Here is a 13,231-nt window from a genome sequence, read left to right as displayed (position 1 = left end):
GCCGCGGGGGCCGGCGCTGGGCCCTCGCGGGCTTCGGCGGCGCGCGGGGTACGCGGGTGACGTGGCGACGCGTGAGTGGCTGGAGGCGGCGGCGGCTTTGTCCGGCGACGTACGGACACATCCGGCGGCGCCGGAGGGCGATTTTTAGGGTTTGGACAGCGAATGTCTCGGGAGGGGATGTGAATATATAGGTAGAGGGAGCTAGGAGAGTCCAAATGAGGTGCGGTTTTCGCCCACACGATCGTGATCGAACGACCTACATCATGGAAGAGTGTTTGGTGGGTTTTGGGCTGTTTAGAGAGGGGGGGTTTTGCTGGAACACACAGGAGGCATCTGCGGTTACCCGGTTAACCGTTGGAGTACCAAACGACCTCCAAATGGAGCGAAACTTGACCGGTGGTCTACCGGTGGTATACCAAGGACACTTGACAAGCCTCGGTCCATTCCGCGAAGATTTGACACCCGCTCATGAAAGAAAACAAGGGGGGTGCACCGGAGGAGATGGGAGCGCCGGATTGCAAAACGGACAACGGGGAAATTGCTCGGATTTATGAGATGAACACGTATGCAAATGCAATGCACATGATGACATGATATGAAATGCATGACATGAACAAAATACAAAACAAAAGACAAAACCCGAACACGGAGGGAAAAACATAGCACATAGCCGAAAAAGGCAAGAGTTGGAGTTACAAATATGGCAAGTTACATCCGGGGTGTTACAAATTTGACCACTTCCACTAATCTCCATGAGTTCTACTTTTTACCACCACCCCTCCTAGTCCCCCTTTACCTCTGGTGGGCTTCCCTGCCCGAGAGGGAATGATGAAGGGGGGCAGGGATCCACTTTTCTTCTTTGGACAGTAGCAATTTTCACTCTCTCTCCACCCCTCCTCTACTCTACTGGCTCCCCTGGGCATCCCATCCCACTTTCCAATTGTTTACTTCCCCCTGCATCCCCTAGACACAAGTGGACGCACGAGTGCGCACGGAAAAGCCGCGGATGCCGGCCATTTGCGCGCTCTGGAGCGCCTGGCAGAGCACCCGACCGTTGACGCCACACTCCCCCACCACCTCGAGCCTCACCCTCGTGCCAGTCGAGGTGCCTCGACGTCCACAACAAGCCACCATGCTGGCCCCCTCCTTCCCCTCTCTGTCCTGCCCATGCCGCGCGTGCCCAGAGCCGCCCGAGCCCGCCAATGCGCGTGCGAGCTCGTGGCTCCACCCAGAGCTCTCCCCGCTCCTTCTCTCCCTTCCCCTGGCCGTAGACCATCTCTACAAATACCCCGGACACGCACACGCGAGCCCCCGTGACCCCCTAGCAACGGCAACGACCTCGCCGGCGCACCCGTCTACGGTGCACCTCGCCCCCTTCTATTTAAGGCCACCCTCGAGCCCCCTCTCTACTCCTTTGGCTCTATCTCCCTCCCGTGCATCCCCTGGACCAACCCACTCCCGTCCTCGCGCCCTCCAACCTCGTCCATGGCCGAAGCCGAGCCGCCGACCACCGCCTAAATTCTCGTCTTCCGGGCCCCCTCCTCCCCACCTATGGGTTACTTTGCGTCTCTACTGCCCCCGCGGAGCTCCCCCGCATTCCGGTTACTCCTCCCGACGGCCGGAGCGCCGTGCCCGCCATCGCCATCGGCCACGTCCGCCACGGTCGGCGTTCTCCTTGACCTGGTCCTCTCCGGCATGCGTGTGACCCATGGATGGATGCGCCCCTTCGCGCTGACCACGCAGGTGGGTGGAACGTCGCCGGAGGCTGCCTGGGTCGCCAGCGCGAGCGACGGCAAGTCCCTCCTGCCGCTGATCTGTTCGAGCGGGGGAGGGAGACGAACCCGGCAGCCGGGCCCCCTGTCGTTCAACGAGCAAGGCGGAGCCGCTGGCTAGTGGGCCTCGCCCCGCCCCGTTAAGTGGAGACGGGCTCTGCTTGCCACCGCCTTCGCTCGGGGAAGGCGTACTCCTAAGAGTGCGCCTCCTGCGTCCACAGCCCACGCGCGGCCGAGCAGCTGGGCCGGCCCGCTGCCTATCTCTCGCCTTGCGCGCATGATAAGGGTAAAGCCCCCTTTTCCTTTTTCTTTTTCCCAGTAGACTTCAAAAGCACTTAAATAAATCAAATTAACTCCAAATTTGATGATTCAAATTTCTAGTAGCTCATAAACTCATGATCTATCTCATGGTGCAACTTGCACATTTTTCCAGGAAACTTTTCTTCACACATATTTCGTGAAACCCTATTTTCCTATTTCTGTGATGAACTTTAGAAAATCACAGACAGATCATCCTTGATCCAAATTCCATGATTCAAATTCCTAGATGCTCTTGAGTTCATAACTTAGTTTATGAACATCTTTTTAATACTTTCTGTACCACACAAAATAATGAGCCATTTCTGAAGGAAATATGCCCTAGAGGCAATAATAAAGTATTATTTATTTCCTTATATCATGATAAATGTTTATTATTCATGCTAGAATTGTATTAACCGGAAACATAATACATGTATGAATACATAGACAAACAGAGTGTCACTAGTATGCCTCTACTTGACTAGCTCGTTAATCAAAGATGGTTATGTTTCCTAGCCCTAGACATGAGTTGTCATTTGATTAACGGGATCACCTCATTAGGAGAATGACGTGATTGACTTGACCCATTCCGTTAGCTTAGCACTCGATCGTTTAGTATGTTGTTATTGCTTTCTTCATGACTTATACATGTTCCTATGACTATGAGATTATGCAACTCCCGTTTATCGGAGGAACACTTTGTGTGCTACCAAACGTCATAACGTAACTGGGTGATTATAAAGGTGCTCTACAGGTGTCTCCAAAGGTACTTGTTGGGTTGGCGTATTTCGAGATTAGGATTTGTCACTCCGATTGTCGGAGAGGTATCTCTGGGCCCACTCGGTAATGCACATCACTATAAGCCTTGCAAGCATTGTGACTAATGAGTTAGTTGCGGGATGATGTATTATGGAATGAGTAAAGAGACTTGCCAGTAACGAGATTGAACTAGGTATCGAGATACCGACGATCGAATCTCGGGCAAGTAACATACCGATGACAAAGGGAACAACGTATGTTGTTATGCGGTCTGACCGATAAAGATCTTCGTAGAATATGTGGGAACCAATATGAGCATCCAGGTTCCGCTATTGGTTATTGACCGGAGAGGTGTCTCGGTCATGTCTACATAGTTCTCGAACCCGTAGGGTCCACACGCTTAAAGTTATGATGACAGTTTTATTATGAGTTTATATGTTTTGATGTACCGAAGGTTGTTCGGAGTTCCGGATATGATCATGGACATGATGAGGAGTCTCGAAATGGTCGAGACATAAAGATTGATATATTGGACGACTATATTCGGACACCGGAAGTGTTCCGGAGAAGTTTTGGATAAAACCGGAGTGCCGGAGGGGTTACCGGAACCCCCCGGGGAAGTATTGGGCCTTAGTGAGCCTGAGGGGAGAGAGAGGGCAGCAGCCCAGGAGGTGGCGCGCCCCCTCCCATGGGGAGTCCGAATTGGACTAGGGGAGGGGGTGTGACACCCAAGTTTTTATTGGATTTTTCAAAAGGTTTCATTTGACTTGAAGGGAGTGATTTAAAAAATTTCTTCAAGAGAACTCTCCCTCTCATATATTTTCTTTATGGCAAAAATTTTATTTGGATTCACCCAAGATCTGCCTTTGACCTTGGAGGTTCTTGCTCTCTTTTGGACTCAAGACAAAATGGTTTTTCATTTGGGAAAATAACCTTTGTTAAATCTTCTTGAATTATGCACTATGGCTTTTGGAAAGTCTTTTGCCACTTTCAACAATTCCTCCTTGCCATGGCATTAGTGCAAATGCTCTCTCCTAACCTTTCCCTCACCTTTGGACCATGATTTGCATCAAATCCAGCAAGTTGAACCTCCCCATGTGATCATTTCCATTCAAATTCTATTCAAATAAATTTCGGTCTTCTCTTCTAGCACTTGGAGGTTTACAAAGGAACTCCTCTTTCTGTTTTGATTTTTGGCCCCAAACTTCTTCCCCCTCCTAGTCCTATGAACCCCCAACCTAGAACCATGAAGATCCACTGGTCTCCGGTTCAAAATTTTCAAACTACATCAGCTGCAAGTTTGGACCAGATTTGCCAAATTTGGTGAAATTCATTCAAAACCTTCTCCAAAAATTCAAAGTAAATTCATACAGCCCCTGGGTGCTTTGAGTGATCATCTCACCAAGTTACAGCTCCAGAAAAATTTATCTCTTTACCAAAACCTACTGTCGAACACCTGCAGTGCATGGTCATGTCAAATTCAGATAAATTCAGAGATTCAGTTCAGTGGCTACTGTCGTTTTCTTCAGAACAGGGCATCGATCTCGCCAGTGCCATCGCGTCGCCTTGCTCCTCGTCCTCGCCCTCTTGTTCCTACACCGCACGAGTGCCTGGCACCTTGCGGGCGTCGGCGATGAGCAGCAGAAGGTGCGCCGCCCCGTGACCGACACCGGCGGCGGCTTTGCGGACGCCAGCGGGAGACACGGCGCCGCCGACTCCACCCAGCGCCGCCCAAACCACCGGAGCCCGCCGCGTGGCCGTCCACTCCCCCGAATGCGCTGCCGCACTCGTCGTGAACCCCAGGGTGCGGAGCGCGCTCTCTGCCGCCGTTGAGCCCGTGCGGTCACCTCACTGTGGACAGACGCCATTACACCCAGACCAGCCCCGTTCAGCTGCAAATCGAGTCCAGTAACAGCCACTGATGCTGCTCGACCGCTCAAACCCCCTGACAACCCACTGCTCCGCCGTAATCGCTCGCCGGAGATTCTCCCTTCACGGCCACCCCGTCGAGCTGCCTATAAATAGGGGCCCCGAGCTTCAACTCGAGCACCCACCAGCCCTACACTTCCCCTAGAGCACGCCCAGCCACTGGAAGAGCCGCGAGGGGGTCTCCTTCCTCGACTCCGGCCGCCGCGATCCTCCACGGGATCCAGCCCGATTCGCCCCCGTGTGTGCTCCGCAGTCTCCATTCTCTTGCCAGTAGCCTCTCCTTGCATCCCTCGGTCTGACCCGCGCCTCAATTCGTACTTTGCAGCCCTCCACCGGAGTTCCCCAACCTCACCCGAACCGCCGTCCGCCGGAGATAGTATCGCCGTCGACGTGGTGCTCCCCGTTGGACGAGTCCACCACCCACCGACGCGGAAGAAGACACTGAAGCTCTTGGTACCCTCCGTTTCTCCTAACTCGCCGTGGTTCGACGCCGGCGTCCACCGCCGTCTTCGGGCGCCGGCGAGCTTTCAAACCTGACATGCGGGCCCCGCGTGTCAGCCTCTGTTTTATTTCCCCGAATCATTTTCTGTTGGCGCCTTCGGGCAAAATACGTCTTCTCTCTTGCGCTTGCGCATTTCCAAACGAACCGTTTTCTGTTTTCTCAGTTAAAACACTGGAACTTTTCTGTTTCATTATAGAAAGGTCCCTGGACAGAAACCTTTATATCTCTTTAATGAAAAGGTATTTTTGAGTGATTCTTTTTCTGTCAATCTCCAAATTTTGTCTAGTTTTTTATGGGATTTATTTGAAAAATATTTGGCAAAGTTTTCTGTCCATGTGTTGGTTTTCACGTTAGTACCCCCGTTTCGTGATTGCCGTAGGTTCCGGGAGAGGGGACGGAGCCGCGAACTTCGCCGAGCTAGACTCCGACTTCTCCGAACCAGGCAAGCATGTTTGAACATTTGGTATGGCAGATGTTTTTCATGTTCATGTGAAAGTTTGTGCGTGGCATGTGAGGGTCGATAAATACCTTGTTGCTTGTAAGGCAACGACCCGGTTGTTCCAAGGTTGCGATGACCTCTGATGAGAGGTGGCCTAATCATGTGGTGACATGAAGGGCAGCAAGGTGGTACTGTTGTAGCATGCCACCCTTGCGTCATCCGACTTTCTTCGACGTTAACGTGGTTGGAGCCACGTTATCGATCTTTTCCCGCATGTTCCAAGGTTGCGATGACCTCTGATGAGAGGTGGCCTAATCATGTGGTGACATGAAGGGCAGCGAGGTGGTACTGTTGTAGCATGCCAGCCTTGTGTCATCTGACTTTCCCGACGTTAACATGGTTGGAGCCGTGTTATCGTCCCTTCCCCTTTCCGTGCTACCACATGTCTCATTGCCAGGATACGGTTTAGTAAGTTGGTAACCTCTTTCCGTGTACACACCAAACAGAGAGGCCGGGATGATGGTACCTTGGCCCAGGATTAAAGCCAGTCATTCGGTCAGGGGGCATGGGTGTTTCCGGTTGGGACCGAGAGGGGGGGCACCCCCTTATAGCGCGCGTATAGAAATTTGATCCCATGCTACGCGAGGTTGTAGTCTCCCCGACTCAGGGTTTTTCCTGAATGTTGCCGAGGGTGATCCCTGGCTTCGGATGGTTGAATTGGGTGTGTACTGGTTAGACGTGTTCCTTCCAGAACACCGTAGACGGAACTAGTCCCCGTGACTACTGAAATCCGTTGGCAGTGGTTAAGTACAAACTCTGCAGAGTCAATTCTTTCCAAATCATCGTATCCATGATCAGTAATGTAGACTTTACATCCAAATCTATCCGTGTGAAAATCTTGCCCCCGGTAAACAAGCTCAAGCGGTAAAATCTCAGTTTTATTGTTATTCCAGTTGATGGACTAACTTTATTTTGTGTCTCATGCTTGTGATAAATTATGTCTCCGAGCTATTGTATTAATGAGTTGTGATATAAGCCCTTTAGGTGATGTCGCGCAGACATCCGACTCTGGCGTGTACTCGTTTCTCACTTTCGATATAAGCCCTTTATGTGATGTCGCTCAGACGTCCGACTGCGGCATGCACTGTCTTTACTTTCTGTTATAAGCCCTTTATGTGGTGTCGCCCCGACGCCCGACTGCGGCATCGTATTTCCGCATTTTCCGCTCGAGGAGTCTTTCAGACACTCGTTTGGCACCTGTATTATTATTCCGCATTTTCCTCTCGAGGAGTCTTTCAGACACTCGTTTGGCACCAGTATTACTATTCTGCAGTTTCCGCTCGAGGCGTCATTCAGACCCTCGCTTGGCACCCAGTATTTATTATCTCTATGTCTGATCGCACTGGTTAACTTATTCATATGCTTCATGTTTGCGTTTGTTATACCTTATGTCCGAACTGTCTTGCGAGTACTTCATAGTACTCACCTGGCTTGTTGATTTGGCCAGATGTTGACGAAGGCGATCTCTTGGATGAAGAGTTTGATAGCACGTCCGACGCCTAGAGGAGTCCCAGTCAGTCCTGCGCAATCCCGGATTTTGGTCACTTATGTTGTTTACGCTTCCGCCACCCGCAATAAGTCTTCTCGAGCCTCACTCCGACGCTCGAAGAGCTATAGTCTTCTGGAGTCATATCACTCGCCCCGCGGTGATATCTCCACCACCGTTTTTTTTCGTGAGTTAGTAGTTTGCCACCCTACCCGCCGTATTGTTTTATCGGCGTGCATGTAATAAATTGTCGGGCAGTCCCTGCTCAACCTTGTATTATATTTAGTACTCCTGGTATTTTTCTTCTGTGACCAATGTTTTGTCTATCAGTGAGAAGGAATTCTTCCTCACTGGTCCGTAAAAGGGATTGGTTTCTCAATAATTATTTTTATTGAAAAACCGGTCGTGACAAGCTTGGTATCAGAGCCAGGCTAACTGTAGGAAGCCACTAGGTGCGATCGCTAATCGGTTATTAGCGTCTTTTGTGCTTTTTCAGCATTTTGCAATTGTAGCTATTTTCTGTTGGTCATCATAAATTTATGACATGACTACTCAGAATTTTTGCCTACTTTTGTAGATGGCTGGCAGCGGCTGTGAGAATCGAGTGTTCACTAACGTGCCCGAGGGGTTTGTCAAGCTCCTCATCTCCATCACCAAGCTCGCGATTGGGCCAGCAGCTCGCCCGGAGTTCACCCTCTATCAGCACAAGCTCAGTGACGACGTGTCTATGCACCAAGCCGTGGTGCAGTTTAGGGGAGGATGATCTGCTGCTCGCCATTTCTGTTTTACGGGAAGGGCCATGCCCACGGAGAGGCATGCCATGCAGATGGCTGCCAGTGAGGCGATAGCTCGCCTTCGGGACATCCTTCCTACGATGAAGACTCGTCGCTACCGCTACCTCCCATGCCATGTGCCATACACCGGCCACCATGCGTTTGCCTGCCATCGGGGAGAAAGAGACGAAGCCATCGAGATGGTTGTGGAGTATCTCAAGGCTCTGGAGGAGTCTTTCGACAACCTCGTAGATGATCTTGTGGCGGCTCGCATGGACTTAGTCCGGAGCAGTCCTGCCAGCAGGAAGGAGCTTCTCCACACAGCGCCGCCTCTGACATTCGTCTCGTCTTCAGCCTCGTATGCACCGGCCGTTTTGGCCACTTCTCGCCGTCTGCCTACCACTGAGGAGTTCGACCGAGTCATCGCCCCTACTCCAGTCAGAGCCGCACCGCCTGCCGCACACGCTCTACCACCAGTCGCCCCCGCACCATCACCGCAGCGCAGCGTCGCACGCCAGGAGCCAGCTAGAGAGGAGGAGGTTGATTCTCCTGGACCACTGAGCCTTGCCATCGGCAAGGGGAAGGAGATCCTCACAATCTCCGACTGAGAGCACCGAGTAACCGCGTGTTATGTCTGCTTGTATGATGTGTTGTTCTTATCTGTACGCTAGTTTGTTTTGGGGTGTTTTGCTGCCTTCCGGAGTAGTACGCTAGTTTTAATAACATGTCAGGTTTGTGTACGCACAACCTGAGTGTTGTATCTTGTATTTGCTTTCGCATGGAAGATTTGTGCTAAGCACTTCTCTTCCATGAAAAATCATTTGTGTTGCCTTTGCAAGAGTTTCCTCGTGCTACACAGTTTTTCTCATGGGTTTTGCAACTAATACCCAGACTGGAAAAATGTCTCGCCCATGGACTCGCTCCATGCCCAATCAGCCAGAAGAGGTTTACGGGACACAGACCAGCAACAATTTCACTCAGGGTCAGTCCAGCCAACAAGACAGCGAAGCAGCACTGTCTCAAGTATGCCGTCTCTTCGAGCAGAGTCAGCAACAACACCAAGAGATGATGAACCATGTCATCAACATGGGAAATCACCGTGAACACTATCAACCACATTCCAAGTTATCCGAGTTGCAGAAGACTCGCCCCTCAACTTTTGCTCACACCGATAGGCCGCTGGAAGCCGATGATTGGCTTCGTGAGATTGAAAGGAAACTGATTATTGCTCAATGCTCAGATCATGAGAAAGTGCTTTATGCACCACACTACCTTACTGGAGCAGCCGCAGCATGGTGGGAGAACTTCCTACACATGCATCCCAGGGAACACAACATCACCTGGGAAGAGTTCAAGGAATGTTTCCGTGGGTCACACATCCCCAGGAGCATTCTAAAGATCAAGAAGAGAGAGTTTGATGACCTGAAACAAAGAGGCATGTCAGTGACAGAGTACAATGGTCAGTTCACCCAGCTGTCTCGTTATGCCTACGACGAGCACATGACAGAAAACAAGAAGATGGAAAAATTCCTGGACGGCCTGGCACCAGCATTAAGATGCCAACTGATTGTACACACCTTTCCGGATTTTAAGACGCTGGTGGACAAGGCCATCACCTTGGAAAATGAGTGCCGTAGTCTAGAAGATATCTGCAAGCGGAAGAGGGACAAGACGACTCTTGCCCGCAACAACCGAGGCAAGGCTGAGGTCCCAAGGACAGACACAAGGAGATCCACGACCACTGAGCCAAGACCCGTCGGACATTTTCATGCCAGAGACAAGGAGTTCACATACCGTCCGGGAGTCACCTGCTATGCTTGTGGTCAGCAAGGGCATTATGCTAAACAGTGCCCGAAGCCAAGAGACTCGGCACCCAAGCCGAACAATGGTGGGAACAATCCCGCCCCCAAGCGCAACAACTTCAACCCCAACAACAACCACAGGAAGGGTCACTTGAACCATGTGACCAGGGAAGAAGCGCAGAATGCCCCAGACATCGTGCTCGGTACATTCCCTGTCAACACAGTACCTGCCACGGTTTTGTTTGATTCTGGAGCTTCCCATTCGTTCGTTTCGAAGAGTTTTGTTTCGCAACATGGTTTTCTGATACTCCCCTTGGAAAAATCTATGATCATCAAGTCCCCCAGAAACAAGCAATTTGCTCAGGGTTACTGCCAAGGAGTGGTCATTGAGTTCGAAGGACTACCATTCCACGCAAATCTCATCGTGTTGGAAAGTAAAGGACTGGATGTCATTTTAGGAATGGACTGGTTAACCACCAACAAAGGATTCATCGACTGTTTCAATCGGACAGTGATTCTCACTCACCATCACGGCAAGACAATAAGAGTTTCCGCTCAAGAAAGGCCACGATCACAGAAACCAAATCTGAACAAGATGGACATCGCAGAATTAAGAAAAGTGCCAGTGGTATGCGAGTTCCCTGATGTGTTCCCGGAAGAACTACCAGGTATGCCACCAGACCGAGAGATCGAATTCAGCATTGAATTAGCACCTGGCACCACACCCATTTATAAGAAGCCGTATAGAATGGCACCCTCAGAATTGGTGGAGTTAAAGAAGCAGATAAAAGAATTATTGGACAAGGGGTTTATACGAGCCAGCTCCTCACCATGGGGTTCGCCCGTATTGTTCGCCAAGAAGAAGGATGGGACACTGAGACTATGCATAGACTATCGAGCCCTCAATATGGTCACCATCAAAAACAAATACCCGATGCCACGGATAAATGATTTGTTTGACCAGCTCGCACAAGCTAAAGTATTTTCAAAGATTGACTTGAGATCAGGATACCATCAACTGAAGGTACGAACAGAGGATATCCCCAAGACAGCATTCACTTCCAGATATGGGCTATACGAGTTCACAGTGATGCCTTTTGGTCTAACAAACGCCCCCGCATACTTCGTCCACCTCATGAACAAAGTGTTCATGAAATTCATGGACAAATTTGTGGTGGTATTCATTGACGATATTCTAGTTTACTCAAAGACACCCGAAGAGCATGCTGAGCACCTCAGAATTGATTTGGGAGAATTGAGGAAACATCAGTTGTACGCCAAATTTAGCAAATGCGAATTTTGGCTAAGACAAGTTGGGTTCTTGGGCCATATTTTGAACCAAGAAGGCGTGGCCGTAGACCCAGAAAAAGTCAAGGCCATACTAGACTGGAAGCCACCCGCGAATGTTACAGATGTGCGGAGTTTCCTAGGAATGGCCGGGTATTACAGGAGGTTTATTGAAGGATTCTCCACTGTGGCAAAACCTATAACACAGTTACTCAAGAAGGACAAGAAATTTGTATGGACAGAAGCATGCGAGCAGAGCTTCCAAGAACTCAAGAAAAAGCTGACAACCGCACCAGTCTTAACTGTGCCAGACATACACAAGAGTTTTGAAGTATATTGTGACGCGTCCCGAAAAGGTCTCGGATGTGTACTAATGCAAGATGGCAAGGTTGTCGCATATGCCTCCAGGCAACTGCGAAAACACGAGGAAAATTACCCAACACATGACCTGGAGCTAGCAGCAGTTATACATGCACTCAAGGAGTGGAGGCACTTTCTGTTGGGAAATCGCTGTGAAATATATACGGACCATAAAAGCCTCAAATATATCTTCACACAGCCAGAGCTAAATTTACGCCAACGACGCTGGTTGGAACTGGTCAAAGACTATGACGTCGGCATCCACTACCACCCTGGAAAAGCAAATGTAGTAGCCGATGCCCTTAGTCGAAACCCCAGCCCGGACAGTGACGGTCAGCAAAACTTGAGGCCTGAGTTTCAGCGAGAGTTCACTCGGCTCAACATGATGTTAGTCTCCGAGGGCACCGTATCGAACCTGGAGATACAACCCACCCTAGTGGAACAAATCAAGAAGGCTCAATAGGGGCATCCCAGTATCGAAGGCATAAAGAAGAAAATGAACCGTAGTAAGACTTCAGAATTCGTCACGGACAGTGAAGGAACATTGTGGTACCGAAACAGACTTTGCGTACCTAACATTGAGGAACTCAAGCAATAGATCTTGATGGAAAGCCACACCGCTCCATACTCGATACATCCTGGAGGAACCAAAATGTACAAGGACATCCAGGAAAGATTTTGGTGGCACGGTATGAAAAGAGATATAGCCACATTTGTTGCTTGTTGCGATTCATGCCAGCGTATCAAGGCCGAGCATCAAAAGCCAGCAGGGCTACTCCAGCCAAACAGAATACCGGAGTGGAAATGGGATGAAATCGGAATGGACTTCATTATCGGATTACCCCGATCACAGCGGGGAAATGACGCCATCTGGGTCATCACAGACCGACTAACCAAGGTTGCTCACTTCATTCCCGTAAAGACTACCTACTCCACACAAAGACTGGCAAAACTCTATCTCTCCCGTATAGTTTGCTTGCATGGAGTCCCGAAGACTATAATATCAGATCGAGGCACCCAATTCGTCTCCAAATTTTGGGAACACCTACAACAAGCTCTGGGCACACGACTGGCTTTCAGTACAGCATACCACCCTCAGACAGATGGACAAACAGAACGTGTAAACCAAATCCTAGAGGATATGCTAAGAGCCTGTGTGCTCACCTATGGATCCAGTTGGGAAGAGAGTTTGCCCTATGCCGAATTTGCGTACAACAACAGTTACCAAGCCAGCTTGCAAATGGCACCCTTTGAAGCATTGTATGGACGGAGGTGTCGTACCCCATTGAATTGGTCAGAAACAGGTGACAGCCGTATCTTCGGCCCAGATATGCTTAAGGAGGCCGAGGAAAAGGTTAAACAAATCAGGGACAGACTCAAGACAGCACAGAGCCGACAAAAGAGCTACTATGATCAGAAGCATCGTGAGGTCAGCTTTGAGCCTGGTGATTCCGTATACCTCCGAGTATCTCCTATGAGGGGTCTGCAACGGTTCAAAATAAAGGGGAAACTAGCCCCAAGATTTATTGGACCATTTTGTGTGAAGGCACGAAGAGGCACGGTAGCCTACCAACTAGACCTGCCCAAAGAGCTGTCAGACGTCCATGACTTATTCCACGTCTCGCAGTTGAGGAAATGTGTGAGTAACCCGGAGAAACATGTACCTCATGAGGACATTCATATGCAACCAGATCTCACCTACAGAGAAAGGCCAGTAAAGATTTTAGAAGAGTCTGAACGGAGGACCCGTCAGAAAACGACA

This window comes from Triticum aestivum, chromosome 5D (assembly GCF_018294505.1).
Source record: "Triticum aestivum cultivar Chinese Spring chromosome 5D, IWGSC CS RefSeq v2.1, whole genome shotgun sequence".
NCBI classification, from domain to species: Eukaryota; Viridiplantae; Streptophyta; class Magnoliopsida; order Poales; family Poaceae; genus Triticum; species Triticum aestivum.
The sequence above is the reverse complement of the archived record's forward strand: the minus strand, read 5'-3'. Positions refer to the sequence as shown.